The following is a 23,355-nucleotide window of genomic DNA, read 5'->3' as shown; positions in this document are numbered from 1 at the left end:
AGCAAATGTGATAGTCTTACCTCCACATTGACTCATTTACATTGTCTGCTATGAAGAAGCAGTTTGATTTTAAGTTGTTCCTGATGGTTTTTAAAGAACTTAATGGTGAAGATACTGACTGTTTTCAAGTTTCAGAGTAACAGCCGTGTTAGTCTGTATTCGCAAAAAGAAAAGGAGTACTTGTGGCACCTTAGAGACTAACCAATTTATTTGAGCATGAGCTTTCGTGAGCTACAGCTCACTTCATCAGATTTTCAAGTGTTTTCAAGACTTCTTTCTTGTGCATCATCTTGACAGATATCACCACTCAGATGTCACACAACTTTTAGGAATCTCATCGTCCCATCTTGATTGGCAAGTTACGTCTTTTGATGTGGTGGGCTTTAGGCTGTCAAGCTCCCTCACAAAATCCGTTTTACATTTATTTGCACAAAGATGTTTTTCAGAATGATTCTTATAATTTCCATAGTTATTACCTTCATCCTCAATAGTTTCTTTTGGGTTGTAAGAAGAAGGATTTGATTACTTTTTATTATGGTACCTCAGAATTGTTTTTATGATGCTGTGCCACACTCTGAGGATCTTGGGGGCAGAAAGTGGGAGGATTTTAAAAGTAACATGATTATTATAGACAACTGTAATGGCATATTAATTAATTAATTAATTAATATCTAATTAATTGTGTAGTAGTAGCGTAGTAGTAGTAGTGTGTAGCAGCAGCATTGGTGGTTCAGTGGTAGAATTCTCGCCTGCCACGCGGGAGGCCCGGGTTCGTTTCCTGGCCAATGCAAGTGCAAACTTTAGGGGGGAGGGATAGCTTAGCGGTTTGAGCATTGGCCTGCTAAACCCAGGGTTGTGAGTTCAATACTTGAGGGGGCCATTTAGGAATCTGGGCCAAAAATTGGGGTTTGGTGCTGCTTTGAGCAGGGGGTTGGACTAGATGACCTCTTGAGGTCCCTTCCAACCCTGATATTCTATTACATCTATTACATAGTTTTAGAAGCCAGATGCTGTTTACCTTTCTTATGTGAGCATACCCAGTAAATGGGACTATTGACTGAAGCAGGGGCATGCAGGATTTAGGCCTCCCTGTGTAAATTTAGTATAATAATACCTGGGAAAGACAACTTGTAAAACCACTCTAATTGAGGCTTTATTCCTTTCTTTATAAGGATAAATCTTGTCCCCAGTGCACAGCCCAAGTCACTGAGATTTGTGCTAAGGTGAATTTAAAATGGGAATGGATCCTCCTCTTAGGTTTCTCTGCTGCTGCTACTACAGATCTTGTAGCTCTTGTGCCTTGGATTGGAGAATGCCATAACAGATCCACCATTCCTTCACTACAGAGCTCACTAGAACCTAAATTAGCTGTAGCTAGGTCCCATCAGATCTCACAAGCTTAGCAGAGCGGGCTGGATAAATGCACGGAGGCAAGATTTTTCAGAGATATATAGCTGCTACAGAAATTCATCTTTTGGTGATTCAGGAGGCAGAATCCTGTACTGGATTGGTGTTCCAGTTTGGTTCGAAGGCCACCAGTGCTGACTTTTTAAAGACACTTACAAGTTGAGTCCTTACCACTTAAAGGTCCCTTGGCATTTTGTGCAGTAGTAGGGTGTTTACGCCAATCTTCTGGCTAAATTTTCGATCAACTATTTACATTTTGCCTACCTACATCCCCGCTGCACTTTCAGCTGGAACATTCTTCACCATTTCCTGTCCTAAACAATTACACAGTGTGCACTGATAAATAGTAGTCATTTTTCATCCCAGAGGGGCCTGCATTTCAAATGTGTATAACTTGATGCCTACCAGTAGTTTGTAAACATGTTAAGTGTCTGGTCCTGCATTTCTTATGCAACCATTGATTTCAAATTTTCAGGGCACAAAGAGTGCAGGAAAAATATGATCCCTGTCCTGCAAACCCTTATGCATGTGCTTAACTTTAAGCACAAGAGTAGTCCCACTGCCTTCAGTGAACACTTAAGTGCTTAAAGTTAAGTATATGCATAAGTGTTTTTTATGTTTGGAGCCTATTCTACAAAGACTTACCTGTGTGCTTAACTTTACACACTGTGAGAAGTTCCTTGACTTGAACAGACTGAATTACAGTGGGGAAAACTAAGGACATGCATACGTTTTTGCAGGTTTGAGGCCTATGTTTATAAAGTATTTTGGAATCCTTTGAGATGAAAGGTACTACGTAAATGTGACTTGTCTTAATAACACGATGATGGCATTCAGAGTTCCGATCACATTTTCTAACCTGTCTATATTATTACATGGTGCACTCTGCTCTGTAGAGAGAAAATACCCTTGTTTTTATTAAGTTTTACAAATGATATTTAAAGCAAAAAGAAGGAATTGGAGAAAGCTGACATGGATACCTGAAGCTGTACTCCACTATATTTAGCTCTTTCCAGGGGTGAAAGTAAGTTGAGTGACTTACCGGTACTCTGGGGCCAGCTCTGGTCCCCGGAAGGGCGGGGCCTATGGCGGAAGAGGCGGAGTTGAGGGGGTCAGAGCCAGCCCCAGCCCACCCTGTAAGGTAAGTGCCCCCCCCACCGGGGTAGCAGCAGCAGCTTGGGGCTCTGGGGGCTATTTAAAGGGCCCAGGGCTCCCCTCTTCTACTTCCCTGGCCCTTTAAATAGCCGCGGGAGCCCTGGGGAAGCGGCGGGGCTCCAGCGGCTATTTAAAAGGCCCGGGCGGTAGAAGCAGGGGAGCCCCAGGCCCTTTAAATAGCTGCCAGAGCCCTGCAGCTGCTACCCCAGGGCTCCAGCAGTGGGGCTCTGAAGGCAATTTAAATGGCCTGGGGCTCCCCTCTTCTACTGCCCTGGCCCTTTAAATAGCCGCCAGAGCCCTGGGGAAGAGGTGGGGCTCCAGCGGCTATTTAAAGGACCGGGGCGGCAGAGGCAGCTGGAGCCCCAGCCCTTTAAATAGCCCCTGGAGCCCCCGCTACCCCAGGGCTCCGGGGCTATTTAAAGGGCCCGCGGCTCCCCTGCTTCTACTGCCCCAGTCCTTTAAAATAGCTGCCAGAGCCCTGGGGAAGCAGCGGGGCTCCAGCGGCTATTTAAAGGGCCCGGGCGGTAGAAGCAGGGGAGCCCCAGGCCCTTTAAATAGCTGCCAGAGTCCTGCAGCCACTACCCCAGGGCTCCAGCAGCGGGGCTCTGGAGGCAATTGAATATCTCCAGCCACTGCTGGGAGCCCCAGGCCCTTTAAATTGCCCCCTGGGAAAGCTGGGCTGCTCCAGTACGGTGCAACAGCTCTTGCCGGTATGCCGAACTGGGGCGTACCGGCTTACTTTCACCTCTGGTTCTTTCTAAATGTAGGTTTAATATATTCTTCTTGTCTGGCCAGCTCAGATGGTGGAGATTATAGTTACTTTTTCACATGTCTTTAATTATATTATTTTCAGTAATGTTTTGATGGATTAAAATAAATTTTAATAAAACAGAAAATATCATGTACATTATAACTCCACTGAAGCAATGGTGTTATAGCAGGGATGGATTTGACCTATTATTTTAATGTTAAATTGGGAATTTGTAAAGTCTTATTCCCTGCAGAGTCTTCAGTGTGCTATATTCTTAATCTTTAGATGGTAAACTGGCATCCAGATAGAATATGGTACATTTTTAATAGCAATGACTCCTTTGAGTAAGTTTTATTGTAGCATCCTGGAATATCATTTATTCTTTTGCTTTATAATTTATTCGTTCTAGATACAAACTGTAAAGGAGGTATGTTAATCTGTTTTTATTCAAAAGTACAAACAGTAGCTCTGCTACAGTTTAGGGACTGAATAACCAATATGGACATGCTACTCATTATTACTTATGCTATATCTTATGTTAACAATGAAGGATATTGATAAAGTAATAGATCTTCTGCAGAACTTAAAGCATTGATGAGCAGTAAATTATTCCATCCCATATGATATGTTCCAAAGGATTGCTATAAATAAAAACCATAAGATTCCTGTTTTTTATTTAAAAAGATGATGTGCTTTAATGCAGTATATGCTAATATACTTGAAAAATGTTCACAATGAACTGCCTCAGAATTATCCATAAGAATTACAATACTGTATATGATTTTTTCCTCTTGATTGAATACTTAGGACACAGTTCTGCAGGGATTTCTGCCCTACATATGTCTGAATTTATACAATTAAAATAGAAGTGTGTCAAAATGCAACTCTCCTCTCTAAATTGTGGGAAATTGTTATTCGCCTACCTGGATTTCTCAGCATGCAATTAAGAATGGGCCATTATGCAGTGGGGGAAGGGAATCGGAGGCAGCTTTAACTTGGGTGTCTGGCACTTTTGGTACATGGCTGATAACCCAGGCAGACCCTGACCTTGGCAACATTACATGAGCAATCTTTGTATACGGATGAACTGTTCTTGAACAATTTCTCTAATATATTTGACACAAAAAGGTTTTCCTTTTAACAGGCATGCATGTTTTCTTGTTCCCCTTTCTTTTTAATCTTGAACAAATGTATTCAAAGAAGCCACTGCAAGGAACCTCCTGTTTTCTGTTTCTCTTTTCAGTCTCCCTAGATCCCTTTCATAGTACACTGGTGTTTGGTAGAGGGACTGGGTAGAGGTTGTTTCCACAGTTGTTGCTGTTGTTTTTTGGTCACACTCATGTGGTATCATTAATCTGGAATACTTAAACTTGGATGGAGTAGAAGGAATTGATGGTTATTTTCCGTGTTCTAGTATATGCAAAGCTAAAGTGTGAACTTTGCCTCATCACCAGAGGCTGCACTGTACTCCAAACAGAGAAGGTGGAGGTAAAGGTAGTGACATTGTGACCATTGTCATGAGTTCAAATACCAAGATGGTAGACACCTTATAAATTCATAAGTAAGCTGACTCAAGGCTCATCCTGTATTATCAGAGCAACTAATTCCTATGTTTTAGGTTCTAATAGAGGCTGTATCTGTTGTATGATACTGTGTATAACATTTGTGTCTACATCAGGATTTGCTCTGATCCTCCATATGTACAAACTGGAGCACGGTAGCACGTTTTCCATGTGATATGGTGTTTTATGGAGGGAGGTGGTTTTTTTCTTTTTCTTACTTTCCTTTTGTTGTTGTTGTTGTTGTCTGGTATTGTGGGGCTTTTTGGTTTTGTTTTTTTACTGCTGAATATAGTGTAGCTAATGCATTTATGTGCCTGCATAGAACTGCAAGGGGGAAACAAGATACACATGTCTGGATGCAAAAAGTCAGAACACAGCCCTAAAGGCTATAATCTAATCAAGGGAATCTGCTGCTATCATAATCTCAGGCTGAGTGGTTGATAATCAGTATCTGAGCCTGAGAATACACTGCAGTTCTAGCATATTTACTGAAGGGTTATGCTGAAGAAGATATTGTAAATGTATGTTAGATTTAGTGACAAGGACAGTGGCAGGATGTATAATGTTTTGGTACTGTATTACTTATTCAACATGTTGCAAGTAACCCTGCAAAAACTCCTGTACTGCCAAACAAAGGTGATACTCACCCTTGAGTAAAGTAGATTATTTTTTTACTATTCCAGGGTTGGGGGAGTTAATTTGGAACTATATTTCTTGTCATTATTCCCAGAACAGGTGGGAGTTCTAAGGAATCATATCACAACACAGCAAGTACGTGGCATTGTTGAGGGGAGCTTGTGTTAAAGCCACCATTTCTATATGGTATACACATGTCTCCTGCCCACCTCTTGATTTCACAGTGTGAGTGAGGTGTAAGCCTGTTGTAGAAGACCCAGAGCAGTAACAGTGGGTTCATTTTCTGTAACAAACAACACAAAGGTACATAATTAATAGACAGCTGTTTGGTTATTTAAAGTTAATATTCATTCAGTAGAATGTAAAGGATGAACATTTATAGTGCTTTTAGAAAAACAGAACAAAGTTCAGAATACAAGTGTGAGAAAAGTAAAGTACTCCTAATTAAGTGACTACTAATCTTAATGTACAGAATTCAGAATATTACATTGAACTAAATCTGTCTCTCTACCCAAGATAAAATTACACCATTGCAGAGGGCTCCTCAGGCCTAACAGTAAGATGTTTACTGTGCACTGAAGTGCTTTTCTCACTAAGAGCTTAGTGATCTTCAGTGGAAACAAGATTGGGTTCTGTTAAAAAAAACCCTAAAATCATTGCAACATAGCAAATATTTCTAATACATTGTCATATTCATCTGGATTTAACACCATTGCAAACTTTAGAATTCAAAGTAGCCTTCCACAAGGTCATGCTAGCATATTTCTTATCAGTGAAGATTGCAGTATGTTATTGTAGTATATCTTGGAATTCTTAAGATGAAGTTGTTTAATTAAAAGTTTATGGTGTCAGGTTAAAAAAAAGTTATCATTGGCAGTAAACTTTAAATGATCGAGTTCAAGTCAAGTTGGCAATTGACAACAGTTGTTTGAAATTCAGCCTTGAAAAAGTGGATTTGCTCTTGAAATTGAAGAGTACAAAGAAATGCAAGCTTGTGATCAAGTCCCGTCTTTATTTTGTTTAACCACTTTTCTGTCATTTGTAGTTAGAGGCCAACTAAGAGTCTGACCAATAGTTAGAAGATAAAGTGAAAAACAAGCTACCAAAATACAGTCTGATTCAGACTTTGAAGTTTATTTTGTGCAGTTATCAGGAAACTAAACTGACTGAGTATGCTTTAAAGTGCAAATTTTACCCTTCAGATTATTTTAAACTTCTTTTTGTATGATTCTTTTACACAACAGTTAATATTTCTGACTTTTCTGCTGGTCCCAGAATCAGGAAGCTACGATTGTGACATAAAGACAGTTTTGCACTTCTTCCACTCCTTGGTTCTTGTGCCAAACAAACACAACTCAAGAGTCGAACCCCATAGATGGTACTGTTATGTGTCAGATTGTGATATTTAAACTTCAGGAAGCTTTTTGACATTTTGTAAAATGTGATTAGAGTACTTCAGTAAATTCAAGATGCACATTGCTACATTATGGAATGGTCCTTTGACCTGGCTTGCAGATAAAGGATTGTCTATCCAGATATTTGGGGAAGTGTTGGGAATTGTGGACAGCTATAGTTCTGATTTATTTCCTCTCAATTTCTGCTCTTTTTATCTCATATCTGTGGCACTCCTACTTACCTTTTCAGGATCCCAGGTGTGGGATTCTACATTGCGAACTGTAATAAGAAAGAGCAATAATCCTTCCATTGCTGTATCTTAATCCATGGTGCCCTAATTCTGCAAAACTAGAAAGTATCATCTTCCACACTTCTTGTATTGGACCTCTCCAGCAACGTTTTCATCTAGTGTATTGTGTTGATTTTGAACCTTATATTTACTTTTATTTCCTTTTGCTCATAACTCTTGTGTGCTCTAGAGCGTACTCCATTAACTCTGAAGAAGCAGTTGATTCCGATGAAATGGAAAAATCCACGGTTGGAAGCAAAGGAGGAAAAAAATTCCATCGACTCTCTTCACTGTAACTCCTTCCTATGGAATACCTGGACCCCACCAGCAAACCACACAGATCTCTCGCAAACTGCTGTCTTTATCTACAGTCAGACTTTGTGGGCCACCTCCCTCCTCAGTGGCAATAGATTAACATCCCTGTGGCAACTATAGCTATGTAGCATACATGACAAATTAATATTAGGAAATATTACTAATTAATAATAACTAGTTATGCATTTTAGCACTCTTTCAGTGCAGTGCAGTAGATGGAAACAAGGAAGAACATAAAATCTGACTAGCGAGCTCTTTACTGACCACTAACAATAGCTCTGTGGATCATTAATGGTTCATAGACTACAGTTTGAGAACCTCTGTTCTGAGAGGTTGTTGCAAACAGTGACCGATAAGGGTAATTTCTCACCTGGGTATATGGTTTCTCTATGTCCTAAAGAAATTGGATTTTGTGTACCAGACATACTAACTGGGTTGTATTACCAAGAAATTACAGCTTCTAGCATTGCTCTTTCTCAGAATGCCTATGCAAGATATGGGGAGACGCCCAAGAATGGGGGAGGCTTCCCCTTCTCAGCTGCATATCTGAATGGAGAAGTTTCTTCTCTGCCCTGTGTATGGTGTCAAAACCAACTGGGTAGAGTAAATTTTCGCTTCCACTTCTTTAGCAGGGTCTGTGTATGTCTCTTGTTGATGCATTCCTCTGCCAATGAGAATTTGTTCTCTTGGAGACTGTCTTCTCTTGCTTGTGACTTCTGAACAGAACAAATAATTAATCTTACCTTCTAGTCAAAAATGTTCTTTTCTGATAAATCCCACTAGTCCTGCTTAACAGTCACACAATAGAGTCTCCCTTCCTGTTGTTAGAATGTGGACACAAAGTGGGCAGTGATGCCTTCTGGTTCAAATGAAATTGGAATCCTAATTTGGGTTAAAAGTAACATGTTTGAAGTGAAACATGTTTGGATGGAAAACTAGATAAGGAAACCCTGCTGCACGAAAAGGGTTTTCAACTTTTCTACCTGTCTGGCTGAAAACACTGAACCAGGAACACCATTGTTAAGGAACCTTTTTGAGACAACCATAAAAGGCTTTGAAGGAGATTTCTAAAAATGCTGAGTATTAGAATAATTCTCAAGGAGGAAATGGTGACCTGATATGAAAAATACCATTTGGTAAAAGTTATCAGGCATCTGACTACTTCAGGGACCAACATCACAGTTACTTCTCAGGTTATTGAAGGTTTAAGCCTCTGCTTTCAGAGTAACAACATTGAGACCCTATCTAGCACATTCTGAATAATGAAACATCGGACATTTCTGAATGTTGAGACTTTCCACAAGGTCCAGTTTGTGGATATGTTTTATTGAAAGAAACAATATGAACACAAAAGAGAACATAAAAGGGCAGTAATAACATTGGGCATTTCAGATGTGCATTTTCAATAGCCATGTTATGAGACACAGATAATTGGGATTGCTATGCAACATTTGTCCATGATATAATAGTAAACCATCTCACAGGAGCAATCGGCAGGGAAGAAGAAGTATGGAACTCACAATGAGCTTAGGCTACCATGACCTCCTGGGCCAGTCAGGAACTATCAGACTCATGGTCACCTATTTGCTGGACAGCTTCCCTATACTGCCTAAACTAAGAAGGAAAGGATGTATATGTGAAGGGCTGACTGTCCAAGCAGTAAAGACAGAATCTTCTTTTCGGCTGTTTACACTTCCTAGTCTGCCTTCTAGTTCATACTCATGTCATGAAGTGCCCCTGCTGTGATCCTCTCTCCCCTGACTTAATAACAGAAATTACATAGGACACAATTCCCCTTGCCTCAGATTTGTGCAACTGAGTTTGTTGGCATGGCAACTCAACACTTCAGCTACTGGAATGGATTGCCATAATCCCTAGGAGATTGATCTTTGCCTGGATCAGGAACCTCTGCACCTCCTTTGCCATTCTTTTGTCCCTCTCTGATTGGTGGAGGCATTGTCCATCTATCTCAGGACTATTCGCCTGACCAGGAATGGGAAAGGGCATTTTGCCTTCCCTTGGTCTGCAAGCAGTGGATTTTATAACCTCTTTTGAGTGGACAATGATAATTTTACTCATGTGTGAGCCCACTTGAGACACCCACAGAACTCTGAGAATATACAAATGATTGTTGCCTGGGCACCAGTGTGAACGCTAAGAAAAATTCTGAGAGAATGTCCAGGATCCATAGTGATAGTATGTGTGAAGCCCGAAAGCTCAGATAGAAGTATATGCCATGACACCTTCATACAGGAACGTTCCTTGGTCTGGAATTGGTCTCGGTTTTGACCAAAAACACTGGACTGAATGAAATGAGATTGTATCTTTTCTGGCCTTTAGGACTTGTCTTTTCAGAATATAACACTATTATATCACTTGATGTTAGAATTATGAGTTAACTTAGACTTATCCTGAGGAATTGCAACTGACAGGTTAACTGTGAGGGATAAGCCAGTGTACTTTCATTATGCTTTTACCAAAACTTATCCAAAGAGGGAGTTCTAGGACATCATAAGTGGTGTCACAATGAAAAATAAGCTCTCATTTTTGAAAGAGAAACTGAAGTAGGTATGACCCCCTGTATTTTTGTGGAATCTTGGTTCTGTATTGTAACTGAAGCAGCGCTGAAATGGAGTAGAACATTGTATACATGACAGTCCTGAGTTAGCTACCTGCACTCTCAAAGGCTCTTTTTCAGTGTTTGATGGTATCATGGGGTATATGGCTCCCTCCACCAATATGATGGTATTACAAAAAACTCCCAAAGTTACAGCCAGTAAGTTGGAGGAGGAAGAGGAGGAAGTGTGAATGTTTTTCTTTGAGTTAAGCATTCATTTCTGAAATACACTTGAAAAGGAGTCCTATCCGTATTTGCTCTTTCTATGGTCTTTTCCTGAAAAGAGTGATGAAAGAGAAAGACCTTGCTGACCTTAGAAATTGCTATTCTGCTATTAATAGAAATGCTTTCTAATTGTATAGTACCTACTGAGCTCAAAACACTTTATTAATATTAATTAATTAAGCCTCCAAGCTACCTGTGAGATAAGCAATGGGTATATAATGATCAGTGCACCTAGCTCTAAAAATGCAACCACCTTTAGGGTGGAACATTGCAGTTGCTTAATATCACACAGCGACACAACATTTGTCAAGGTCAGGAAGCAAAGAGTGTCTTATTCAATTGCATGAGAATTTAGGTAGGCAGAATATAGTAACTCAAGTTGGAATTCAGCCAGGACACCGGAGTTAACATCCATAACCTTTTGGTTTTAGATTTCATTTGAAGCACTGTCTCCTATATCAGTATAGTGTCCTCTAACACCATTGATTCAAGATTGTATCAGATGGGAATGCAACTCACCACTTCCTGTATTACCTACTTGTTTTTTTGGAGGTCTCTCATTCAAATACAATTAATTAATTAAACTGAGTAATGGCCAGAGGCCATGGGGGGCCCATTGTGGTAGGTGCTATATAAACACATAGAAAGAGACAGTCCCACCTCTGAAGAACGTACATTCTTCAAAGTTGACCCAGCCTGACCCTGACTGGCTTGTGAGAACTGACAAGATCATAACATATGGTATAGCTGCAGGGGGTCAGGAAAGTGTCTCTTGCATTAGCCAGGGCTGGCCATATATCACTCAGATTAAGAGTAATTGACACCTGTTTAATTGAGGCTGACAGGCCATGAAAAAGATGAGCATCTAATCTTGCGGTTTTACCTGGGAGAGGAGTTCCTTACTGAAATAGGGCTGAAGAAATGGAGGCAAATATACTATCCTTCTATATCTAATTCTGTCTTGACATGGAGCATGATTTGTTTCTGGCAGGTTAAAAGTCTGTTTCGTTTCCTTTTGACAGAACCCAACGCTTTTTCCAGACACAGTAGGAGCAACAATATTGGAACTCCTGGGGCATTGGCTAAACACCCTTATTCAGATCCTTTGCTCCTGCTCTGGAATGACAAAGCCGGGGGCTGGGTTTGGACTGCGCCTTCCAAACTAAAATAGCCTCCGAATCTGCTTTTCTTTTCTTTTTTTTCTATTTTGTGAGATCAGTCAGCTTCTACACATCTGAAGCACAAAGAAACCTCTGGCACATTAGCTTGCAGAAATATTTCTGCATATTCCATGACATTGAAACTGAAATTCCATCTTCTCTAACTTGTCTGCTATGGATGGGATGCTGCATTTCCTCTCCGTCATTTTTTCAGTCAGGCAGCTGAAATACCACATTGGCTAGGACCATCAAATGACAGGTCCCTGCTCTTCTACCCCCAATGCTTCTTACCTGCAGAACAGAATGTCAGAAGGCTGCAAGAATCAATTTATGTGGGCTTGCATCCAGACCACCAATCTTTAGCTCCCTTTCTTCTTATTGAGAATTATCTCTGTAGGATCAGACTGCAATGAGGCTGCCAAAGACAAACTACTGTGGCATGCAACCAGGCCGTCCACCCTCTTAACTTCTTGTGCTAAATGTGAGAGGTTTCAGCAGGAGTCACTGACTTACTGGTGAGTGTCTCTCTTCTGAAGAAGCTGCTACATGAACTGGAACAAATTATTTAGGAATCTAACATCAAAGGCAAAACAGACAATAAATATAAAAATAAATTTTCTGGTCTATAAACAGTCCCAAAACCACACTAAACGGGAAAAAACAGCAAGAGAATTGCTTCCATCTACTGGAGCCAAAAAACAACTGACGAGTGAGCTCCTAATAAAAGGAGAGTGATATCATTTTTGATCAGATTATGCTTCTCTCCAGCAGCTGGTATGGAAAAGTAAATCTTTGGGCTGGTATAGTATGATGCTGGATAATTCAAAATGACTTAAAAGTATCCTTCTAGGCTTTCAAGGGCCTGGGATTTCTACCTGAGAAAGTGCAAAGTAGCTCTAGTTAGTTATTATAGAACATTTGCAGCCGATTCTGTAGCTGTTCCATGGAAAGTCTATGGAATTGAGCCCTTAATTCCTAACTGTCCATCCTGAGTAGACACAATATATTTTGTTTTTACTGGTGTTAACATTTGTATGTTGGGCTATTGGAGAGTCAGTATTTTTTTAATCATAAAAGGACAATAGCAGACCACTCCTTTCATCTTTGTAATCCCTTGTTACTATGCAGGCTTTATCCAGCTGTGATGATCTGTGGCTTTCCACGCCATGGTTAGTCAGGTTCCTGGCTCCAGAGCCTCCCAACCTATTTTGCTGGCCAGCAGCAGAAGCTATTTCCTTTGCTGAAGCAGGATGCTGCTGCAAAGATCTGCAGAGGGGAATAATAAGCTATCCACCCTCCTGTCTGCTTTTCTCCTGCAAAACTCCCAAACCACCTCCTCCATTTAAAAAAAAAAATCAACCTTATAAACCCTCAGTACTCTGGAAAAACTACAAGAATCTACATAAGGGTGCTTTTGGACATTCAAATTGGCCCTTCAGCATCCAAATGTCTATTTAGTTTCAGAATCTCAGACCTTGAGCCTATTCCCGTTGAAGTCACTGATAAAATTGTCATTGACTTGCAGAGGTACAACATTCGGCAAATGGCACAGCATTGGATACCCTAACTTAGGGACCCTGTTTTCAAACTTGAGGGACTGGTTATTAAAATAATTGGAAAAAGAGCTATAAACTCCTTCCCAAATTAGGTTACAATGTGCCATAAGTGGCATTCATTAGCAGAGGTCATCGCTGAATGATCTGAATTAGGCCCTAAGATAAGGCCTAAAACATGTTTAAAGTACTTGCTTTTTTAGAATTTGTTAAATCTGAAGTAAAAAAGACCATAGTGTAGATTTCTGATCATGAGATATTACAATAACTAAACCACACATAAGATCTGATTATCTGTGTGCTTGGAAAACATGTTCCTTAAAAGCACTGGATTTTGAAATTTACTTTTACCTTTTCTTGATCTAATTGTAAATTTCTCTGACTATAGCTACACAGAAAGAAAAGTTAACGTTACAGAACAGGAAATCACTCTGTGAGACAGTATTTCCTTGGTATGGATAACACTTGCTTTTTGATACTGTGTTCTTAGGGTTGGCAGCAATTTTATTAAGCAATTTTATTTTCAAGAATAAAGAGCAAATTTAAAGCTGGGTTCTCTAAACCTTGTAGTGTGGTTGCACAGGAAATTGTCAGAGGAAATATAATGGAAAAAAAAAAACCCGTGGTATTTGTCTGTGTTTTGTTTATTTTACCATTTATAAAGTACTACTTGAACTGCACCTTGAATTTTATTATTTCTGTTTAAAAAAAACTCTAGGTGCAGAATTGTGTCTTCGTTATTAGCTGTAACAATGCTGTTAGTATTAACGTGTTCTGTCCGGTCTTTTTGTCTATTCATTCCAGAATGAAAATTAATCTGTTTAGCTAGAGGCTACATAGTTTACTGTCATTAGTTGGGGACAGTCAAAGATATGTGACTGTTTCAACTGCAGAGGAGCTTTGGGATTTTCATCTATTGCTGAGATCTTAATCAAATATGTTACTGAGAGTCCGTGAACACACCCTTGGGGGGGGGGAACAGTATAACCCAAAGATTATTCAAGCTATTTTAATAAAAAATATATGTGTAATGTTTCATTTCTGCCTAAGTTTAATGTAATAAAGCACTGTAGAGGATATTAGTAAATTTTACACTTATAAATGGGATTAGAACTTGGCTAGTGCAAGAAAAGGCAGAAATGTTGAGCAATTTTAGGTCCTTCTCTCAAAAAAACAGACACACGTGCTTTGCTTTAAACTCTGTGACTTCTCAGTGTATAAAGTTAAGCATGTACAGAAGTCTCTCTAATCGGGACCTAAGAAGCCATGGCTTAGTTGTAACAGATGGTTGAGCCCCACCGCAGTAAGCAATGTTTTAAGAGACTGATCTTCCCATGGTGAGTGAAGAACACATGCACGCACACTACACGCTCTAACATTAATGGATGCTACACTGATGAATCTTCAGTGTTTCAGTGGGAAAATAGACCACTTTCAAGCCTATTCTATTTTTGTGGACAGCACTGGATTTCCATGCTGTCAATGTTACTGTTTTAATCAACATGAGATTTTTTGTTTGTTTTACTGAATATTAATTAAAACCATGTTTTAAAATGAATTAACTAAAAACTTTGTCTTTACTGGGTTTCTTTCAGAAAGAAAGCGAGGAAACATTTCCTTTTACAATACTATGTCTTCACACACACACGGTAAAATAGATTATTTTAAAATTACTGAGGCTACTGATTGGTACATAATGATCTAAACGTTATAAAAGAAAAAATATCTTAAAAAAACAAACAAACCCATCCTAATCACTCAGTGTAACCACAAAATTCAGCCTGACACCTGCAGAGGTCAGGCAAGGTTCCCTACCCCATCTCCCCAGTGTCTTCTGGTGGTTTTTTTTTTTCACATCTGCTTCCTCTGAAGCATCAGGGATGGCCATGGCTGGAGGTGGGACACTGGATAGAGAGGGCCAGGGCTTTGAGGTGGCACCAGCATTCTCACTTTGAGGTGCTTGGCTGGCTAGTCCTTTTTCACATGCTCAGGGTCTGACTGATCACCATATATGGGGTCAGGAAGGAGTATTCCCCCAGATTAGATTGACAGTGACCTGGGAGGAGGGGTTGCCTTCCTCCACAGCATTGGGTGTAGATCACTTGCCAGGATTATCTGGGTATCTCTCATTTAATCATATCCCTGTCATTGCAGGGACCTCAGGCCCTTGTCCTCCTCAGTCCCTCCTATTCTGTGCCCGTGGCCCATAATAGTCTAATCTCCAGTGAGCTGTAATATTTTGGCCTAATTTGGGTTGTTGGGTTTAGTGTGTGGGTGTTCGGTGCTGTTGGTGCCTGCGATATGCAAGAGGTCAGACTGGATGATCTGGTGGTCCCTTCTGTCCATAAGGTCTGTGACTCTAAAGGTTTATCCATGCAAAGGACCTAGAATGGAGATTTATGAAGAAGCAGTTTAGAAAACATAGGGGTCAGTTATATCACAGTCAGCGTAAAAAGTGTTAGCAAAGCACTAAGCTCCACTTCCCACACATATACACACATTCAAAACACACATTTTGTTTTATGTTGTGCATATCTTTATTTTAACGATAGCTGAGGACCAGATTCTTATCTCATTTTCCTCAGCGTAACTACAGAATAACTTAATCTGTTGAGTAGAGTTACTCTGGAGTTGCTGCAGTGTAATTGAGATCACCCCCCTGGCCCTGAGGCAGCAGTGCAGTTTCACAGAACTGTATTTTTGTAAAGATAAAGGACAGGCTGTGTTTTCAGAGGAATGTCTTGACAACAAAGTGCATCACTGAAGGCCACCTCACTCACAATGAAGGTCTGTATTTTAAAATAGCACTAAAACAAAATAACTGCTGTGTTTTGGCAAAGGGTCTTAACTATTTACAGCACTACGTAAGAATAGTAAATAGTGCATCAGTACCCAGATTGCCCTAGCTGTAACCCCAAACCTGGAAGAAATACTATAATTACGTTTTTACATGTTTTTAAAACATAGTAGCCATTGTCAGTTTAAATATTCTGAAGCCCAGCCTGATACTGCCTTTTAAAAATGCAGAATTTTGATTTCCAACAGCTGCATTGGGTCTTAAATCATATATTATCTTTATGGAGCTTTTTGCTAACATATGTTAATTGGCTGTTTTCTATGACAAATTATGAACTCTTACTTTGATGAGGTTCAATTGCAATCATGTTGAAGTCGAATACGTAGAGTTTCCAGCCCCCGCTGGCTCCTCAAACCACTACAAACATCTGCACGTCACTGCAGTGCTGAGTAATGGCAGGATTTGGGTTGGTCTGATTTTTCTACAGATTTTTTTCCACAGGATATTTTCAGCTCTTTGCACTAAATCTGTTTCTGGGTTTGCCCTTTTTAGCAGAAGTATGTTCTAAAATTAACATCACGTCTTATATAAGATCATCAGAATACAATGAGAAATAATTTACAGCACAATACATTCAGAATCTGTTTTGATTGTACTGAAACTTGAGTGCAGTTGGTTGAAATGATCAGTCATTATTCATGCTCCATGTTACAGTTAACGTTTGTTGGGGTCATGTAGAATTTGTGAGAGCATAAGTGATAACTGTGTTTAAAAGTCAGTATGTTTTATTTTCTGATCAATTGCGTTAGTAGATCAAGTGTTTGAGATTAGTTTTATTTTTAGAAAACTGGGAAGTACTGTATCTATTTTGTGATTTTTTTCACTAAGAAAATGGTGTTTCCCTTCTGGAGAGGAAACATATGTCTGATTATGTTTTGCATAACCTTTGCACATCTTCCTACCAGTAAACGAAAGATTGTATTGCAATTTCAGTGTCTTTGTATCTCCTTCATGTCTAAGTGCTATTATGATTACATTTGTTAAGCATGTAATGAAAAGAATAACAAATAGAAAACACATTTTCCAGCATGGTTAATGAGTTAAAAGATATGGAACCAGTCTTTCTCTGAGCATTTTTTAGTTTTTACATACTACTGTGATGGCACAATCTGACAATACTATTAGTTTTTTATAACTCATTCATTACAAGCATTGCAACATACAGCATTTGTTGCATGACGATAAGTTATCATCCACAGTATGTAGAGAAATACAAGAATACATGTATTTAAATAGAGGGAAAGAAATGTAGTCATTAAGTGATTTGAACATCATCCTTTTAAAAACTGTGTCAAACAATGTCAATTGCATTGCAATTAATTTAGCAGAACATCACATGGTTCAGCCTTGACCTAAAGCAAATGGCTATAGATAAATCTGTCCTATTTCTTCTTCAAAGCAAAAGATGGGGGTTAAATTTCGAGGCAAGTGTTAGAGTTTAGAATAAGGAGAGCCAGATGTGAATAGAAGCTACTTCAGTCTCATGAGGCTGGTTATAATTCAGACCTTTCCCTGGGGTAGCACACAATCAATGAGTTCCAAATCCTGGGGCTACCTGCATTTATGTGAAGGCATGGGAACATTGCTTTACAACTGACTACTGAACATATGTGAAAAAATTAGAGCAGAAATTAAGGGTAAAAAAGGTTAATTTCAGAAGTTACTCATGAGCACCATGTTCCTTTGAAGCTGTTGGAATTAAGATGATTTCTGAGAGGAAAATATTGAAATGAGGAAAGTGTTTTTGTAAGAGCATTGTAAACAATCTAAAAATTATGCTATGGCTATTAAATAGCTTCCTCTAATCACTGTTCTTTAAACATATCCTGTGTTTTAAAGGAAGCGGTATGTAGGTCATATGCAGCACAAGTGACTACATTTATGGATTTCTCTTTGCTAGAATCTAAGTTAATTGAAACAGGGAAGACTTAGAAGGGGATGACTTCAGAATTGTTGTCAATACTTTAGTGTGTCTGCACTGTAAATTGATACATTGTATCTTGAGTTAGTCTACACAATAGCATTCAGTTCCACTTGATAGGACTAGCTTAATTGGCTTTAAGAAAATAAAGCAAGGTAAAGAAAGATGTACACGTGAAAGAGAGGACTTGGCATTTTATTGGATTTTGAGGCCTGTGAGCCATGTGTCTTAATTGGGGCCAGTTGGGATCAGTTAATAATTGCTGTCAGAAGATCAAATTTAATTCTCTTTATAAAAAGACCACAGTGGGACAGAGTTAAACAAATTGTCATCTGAGGTTTCAAATGAACAAAGCTTTAATTAGGTTGATAAGGATGCTGTAAGAGAGAGAGAGAGAGAAACAGGAAATTGATGAATGTGCTATGTACCATATTGGGCCATGTATGACAGTACTGTCAAATATCTTTATTTTGAGAGGATACATATTAACATATAGGATTATTTTGCTAGTATATGTATCTAAATGCTTTTGACAAATAATATAATTCAAAACTTTTTGATCTTAAACAATTGGGACTCGAGATTGTGACTATTAAACTTTTGCTATCTGCTTTAGCTTAGGGACCAGCTTCATATATTTGTGTACTTTCTCATTATCTGTGCCAGATGAAAATTGCAGAACCTATTTATTAATTATATTCAGCATATCTGTAGCTTATGACAAATATTCAAATTAACTAATTAGTCCTCAGAACACTTGTATAAGATAGGTAGGTATTAACCCCATTTTATGGATGGTGAAAATGAAAGCAAATTCCCAGATGACTTAATTTATTAGTGGCAGATGCAAGATTAGCAGTCAGGGGTGGCTGCCTTTCAGCATTGGCAATGCTCTTCTATACTGTGCTGCCTTTCAGCTTTACTGCAGTTTTCTGTTTCTAAGACTATCTTATCAAAAATTACTTTGTATATCAATACATTTATAAAAGTGCTTTTTCTGATTAAACATAATGTACATTCAAGGCCACAAAAAAAGATTAGCTAATGTATCTTTTTATTGATTTTGTTTTGTTTTTGTTCAGCTTACTCCTATGATGATAATAATGCTATGTTAACGATGATCCATTAAGAAAAAAATACTCTTTCCAGATGGAATGGAGATTAGTAACCAAGTGCAGTTTGTTTGCCAAGGATGAAATCCACAAAGGTACTTAGGTGCCTATATCCCATTTTTAGGCACCTCTGTGATCCACAAAACTCCTGCTTGGATGCAACCTAACCTCATAGGCCCCTAACCTTGCTCAGCACCCAAGTTTTTGCCTCTCAGCATGCATGCTGCAGCTTCATTCTAGGCTCCTGGGTACCTATTTCCCTCCTGAACCTGTGCACTGCTGCCTCGCGCTAGGCGTCCACCTAAGCCCCAGAGCAATTCTCAAACCGGGAATAGGCGTACAGCTGCCTTAATTTCATATGGGGATCTGATTCATTAGGTGAGCTCAAAGGCTGCCTATTGGGTCAGGTCCCTCCGGCGAGTTTACACAAAGTGGTGGTGGGGGGTGATGATTTCCCATATAATCTTTAGCACAGTGGTTACTGTACTCACCTAGGATCTGGTTCAAGTCCCCGGCCCCTCTCCCTCCCTGCTGGAGGGGTAGAATGAATTTAGGGATTAGGTGGTTCTCAGGTGTGTGCTTTACACACTGGGCTATGGGCTATTCTCATGTCAGGTTTCCCTCAGTCTTTCCACTATAATTAAATAAATAAATATTAATTGGGCAAGTGAAGGAATTAGAATGGCTCTGAGAGGCAACGGACCTCTCTTCAAATCCATTTTTCCCCTTGGAAGGAAGGGGGACTTGAACTGAATTTCTCCCACATCCTAGGTGAGTACTAAGCTACAGGTTATAAGGGAGGTTCTCCCTCCCTCTCGCGCCTTTTTGGGTGGGAGGGTCCAAAACATGACTTAGGTATCTGAACACCTATCTTCCCCCAATTCATGGATCATAAGCAGAGATAGGTGCTTAAATTCAGGGTACAGGGAGGCACCTATCTCCGAGAGAGGGATAGGGCTTAGCACAGACATCCTTCATTGGTGTGTCCCATTGGCTAGTTTAGGTGTCTCCCTCTCTAGTGGGCTGGCTTTGTGGATTGCAGTCTAAAGTGCCTCTCTCTCCCCTTTTGTTGTATATATGCCTAGGTGCCTAGCTCAGGCTTTGTGGATCACAGTGTTGTTCCTGTGATTTTCTAGGTGTTGCAATGCCTAAGTCCCTTTGTAAGTCTGGGCCTAAAAGCAGTAACAACAAAGCAGCAAGATTTCCTTGTACAAATGAAGTGTATTTTGTATATCAATCTTCAGGTGATATTTGTCAGGGATGTTGACTTTTTGCATTAGATGTTGCCAAACATGCTTTGGGGGTGGAGGGGTGGGATGAGGGGGTGGAGGTTAAAAAAAGTAACCAGATGCATGTGCAATGGAGTGGTTACAGCTCGGGATCTGTAGACAGGCTGTGATGCTAGATAGTGGCTTTTATACTTGCAGACAATGTTGGGTTTACCTTTGTGGTAAACACCTTCTGAACCAGTAGTAGCTTCTTCAACCCTTGAGGTGAAAACTGCTAGACATCAGTTCTGTCTAGCACAGACACAGACAGGCTGTGATGCTAGATAGTGGCTTTTATACTTGCAGACAATGTTGGGTTTACCTGTGTGGTAAACACCTTCTGAACCAGTAGTAGCTTCTTCAACCCTTGAGGTGAAAACTGCTAGACATCAGTTCTGTGAAGAATTAGAAGAACAAATCATCATATGGAAAGTATAAATTAGTTACCTAATGTAATTCTCAAAGACTAAATAAGAACTATGATGTGCTTGAGCAGCATGCTAAATTAAGTGTTTGTTTGATGCCTTTTTAACTGATTCAGGATGGATCTTAGGTATCTAGAGTGTCTTTCTTTTAACCCTTTAGAATACTGAAGTGTAATAATCAATGTTCTGGATTGAGTTACTGAAGACAAATACATATGTCTTAAGCTTCTCCACCTCTGCCTCTCACCCACACACAGCTGCTGCTTGCTCCCTTCCTCCCCTCCAAAATACCCATAGCCCACACTTCCAATGCAAAGCACCAGAAGATGTCCCCACCCCAAAGCAGGCCAACATTTTCAGGCTGCTTGCCGACTGCTTCTTAGTTTCTTAGATCCATGTCTCTGCTTTCCCCCACTGCCAACGCCACACTGTTTTTCCCCCTCTTCTGGCATGATCTTTTGATGCATCTCTTCTTTGCTGGTACCCACACAGAGGGAGATATCAGGAGCTGCTGAAGGGGGAAGTGAGTCATGTCAGGAGGCCAGTCATACGGAGGAGCTAGGTAGCTTTGGAAGGTAAGGGATGGTGCAGGACTCACTCCACTAAATATACCTATTTATCCTGCCTCTCAGTAGCCAAAATCCTTCCTCCTTCTGGAACAGTACCCTGCTGGAACCTAAAAACCCAGGAGAAGAGGAAGATCCTGAATAACAGACACACGGAGAATAGCTCATGTCCTAAGGCTTAAATGGGATATCAAAATTATCACATGGTTATATTGGCATCACTGCATGAATTTGGCTTTTTGTTTTTTAAAGGAACAGACACATTGTGACTTCAGATGTTATTAAAATTGTGTACATTTCACCTGTTTAAAAGAGGTGTTCTATCCTAATTTCTGAGCTGCATAGTACAAAGAACCTGTTTCACAGACAAAAGCAGATTTCTCACCCCTATGTAACTAAGAGCTGGTGTTTTCAGAGCAGTATTTTGTATTAGCTTTATTAAATACCTGACATACCTTTCATCTCCTTTTGTCCTTGGAAAAAATATGTTAAAATGGGAATGGAAGTCTTAATGTAAAATTTTCAGCTGTTGTGGTTATTGGGAAGAAGGAGATAGTTGCCCTGTCATTTCTGCATTTTAATCCTCAGCTGTCTCCAGGCAGATAGTTGAGTTTGGAAAGCTTCATAGTTTTTATACCCCTGCTACGTTTGTCAAATTAACACTTCTGTAGAATAAACTATCAGGGCTGCGTACCATCTGCAATTTGTGATTTGCCTTGTTAATGACGATGATAGAATAAATGAACAGTTAGCATCTCAGCACACTATCCACCGTATTATGCAGACTACTTTATATTTTAGGAAGACCACAGTTTAATACCTGACATTAATAGTGGGATCAGGTACTATGGTCACCTCACCTTTGTCTCCTTTGTCTGTCTTGTCCTCGTCCATTTCTCCACAAACACAAGTCAACGGCACCCCAAGGTATTATGGTAAAAGACAAGTTTCTGGAGTTGAATACAAAAAAGAAAAGGGACAGTCTTCTGTTTGATTGTTCTCTGCTAAGAAAGGAAGTGCCACATATAAGATATGCCAGCAATGTTAGGTTGTAGGAACAAAATAACAAAAATATCTGGATGAAAGTTATGTCTTTTAGATCTGTGCTGTAGGAAAACATTCCTTTTTCTATGAACAATCGTAGTTCTGGGTCTGATTCTTCTCTCACTTACACTAGTATAAATGAGAAGTAACTCCACAGAAATTAGTGGAGTTATGTTGTGTAAAACAAAAGTTAGGGAAGAATCAGGCCCTGGGAGATGACTCAGAGATATAGAAGATTCTGTGTCTCTGTGTGGGGTTGGGGGGTGGAGGAGCCATCTAAAAAAGATTTGTATTTGGTGCAAAAAATGATCTAATATAGCACCAAAATATGTTCATTAAGAGTCAGGCTTCTCAAGTGGAATGAGATAACTGCAAGTTATTATACAATATATATACTATACAGGAACCATATTGTGCCTCTGTGGAGAAATACCAATGGAGGGGCAAGGAAACTGTGCATTGACCCTTGAGGACCCCATTGTGGGTGCAGGATTTGCCCTTCCATGGAAGAAAGCAGGGGTTCTTGCTTATGAACCCCCTGGATCTCCCAAGGTTTGCTCAGATTTTGAGGATCCTCTCAGGTACCAGGTCTCTGCCATCTCCCCGTTTCCCTAGCAGCACAGTTTCAGTGCAGCCACTGTGATAGAAACTCCCCAGACAGTGCCAACCGTGAGACACCTCTTTAGGGGGTTCATCAGTACAGTGCATGTGCATCAGTAATTTTAATACAGTCCTAGACTGTCTCACCTCTACCCTACCATTCCAACAAATGTCCTGTTCATCCCATCTCCCTCCAGTTGCAGATTATTGGATTCACACAGAGCCCCTGCACAGGATCTAGGGGAAAGGAACATAATTGCTACAGAGATTGCTACTGCTGAACCCCCGATCTCTTTCTGCACGGAGAAGAGAGATCCACAATTTGAGAGTCCCATTCTCATGCCAATCCTTATAACACAATCTGTCCCTAAATTTAGAAACTTGCTGCGCTACTTGTAGGCTGGGCTCATTAGGCGGTGTATCGACATAGATTAGTTTAGGCCAGACTCCAGATTTAATATTACCTGCAACCTGTTTTCAAATGTTTTCAGCCCCAA

At 39.9% G+C, this 23,355-nt stretch overlaps 1 protein-coding gene and 1 non-coding gene across 14 annotated transcripts in view; both read left to right on the top strand.

Annotated features, from left to right (window-relative positions):
• Positions 1-23,355, top strand: part of MEF2C (myocyte enhancer factor 2C) — a 144,000-nt gene that overhangs the window by 28,530 nt on the left and 92,115 nt on the right. For 3 of the 13 annotated variants that reach the window (XM_073344440.1, XM_073344441.1, XM_073344438.1), the window contains one exon: positions 14,661-14,714. The exons of the other annotated variants lie outside the window; for them this stretch is intronic. The gene's annotated coding sequence lies outside the window, so the exon portion shown is untranslated. The remainder of the gene's footprint in view (positions 1-14,660; positions 14,715-23,355) is intronic. 13 annotated transcript variants of the gene reach the window in all.
• TRNAG-GCC (transfer RNA glycine (anticodon GCC)) lies at positions 720-790 on the top strand. The gene has a single exon. It is a non-coding gene; the product is annotated as a tRNA-Gly (tRNA).

Source organism: Lepidochelys kempii, chromosome 5 (genome assembly GCF_965140265.1).
Source record: "Lepidochelys kempii isolate rLepKem1 chromosome 5, rLepKem1.hap2, whole genome shotgun sequence".
Lineage (NCBI taxonomy): Eukaryota > Metazoa > Chordata > Testudines > Cheloniidae > Lepidochelys > Lepidochelys kempii.
The sequence above is the reverse complement of the archived record's forward strand: the minus strand, read 5'-3'. Positions and strand labels throughout refer to the sequence as shown.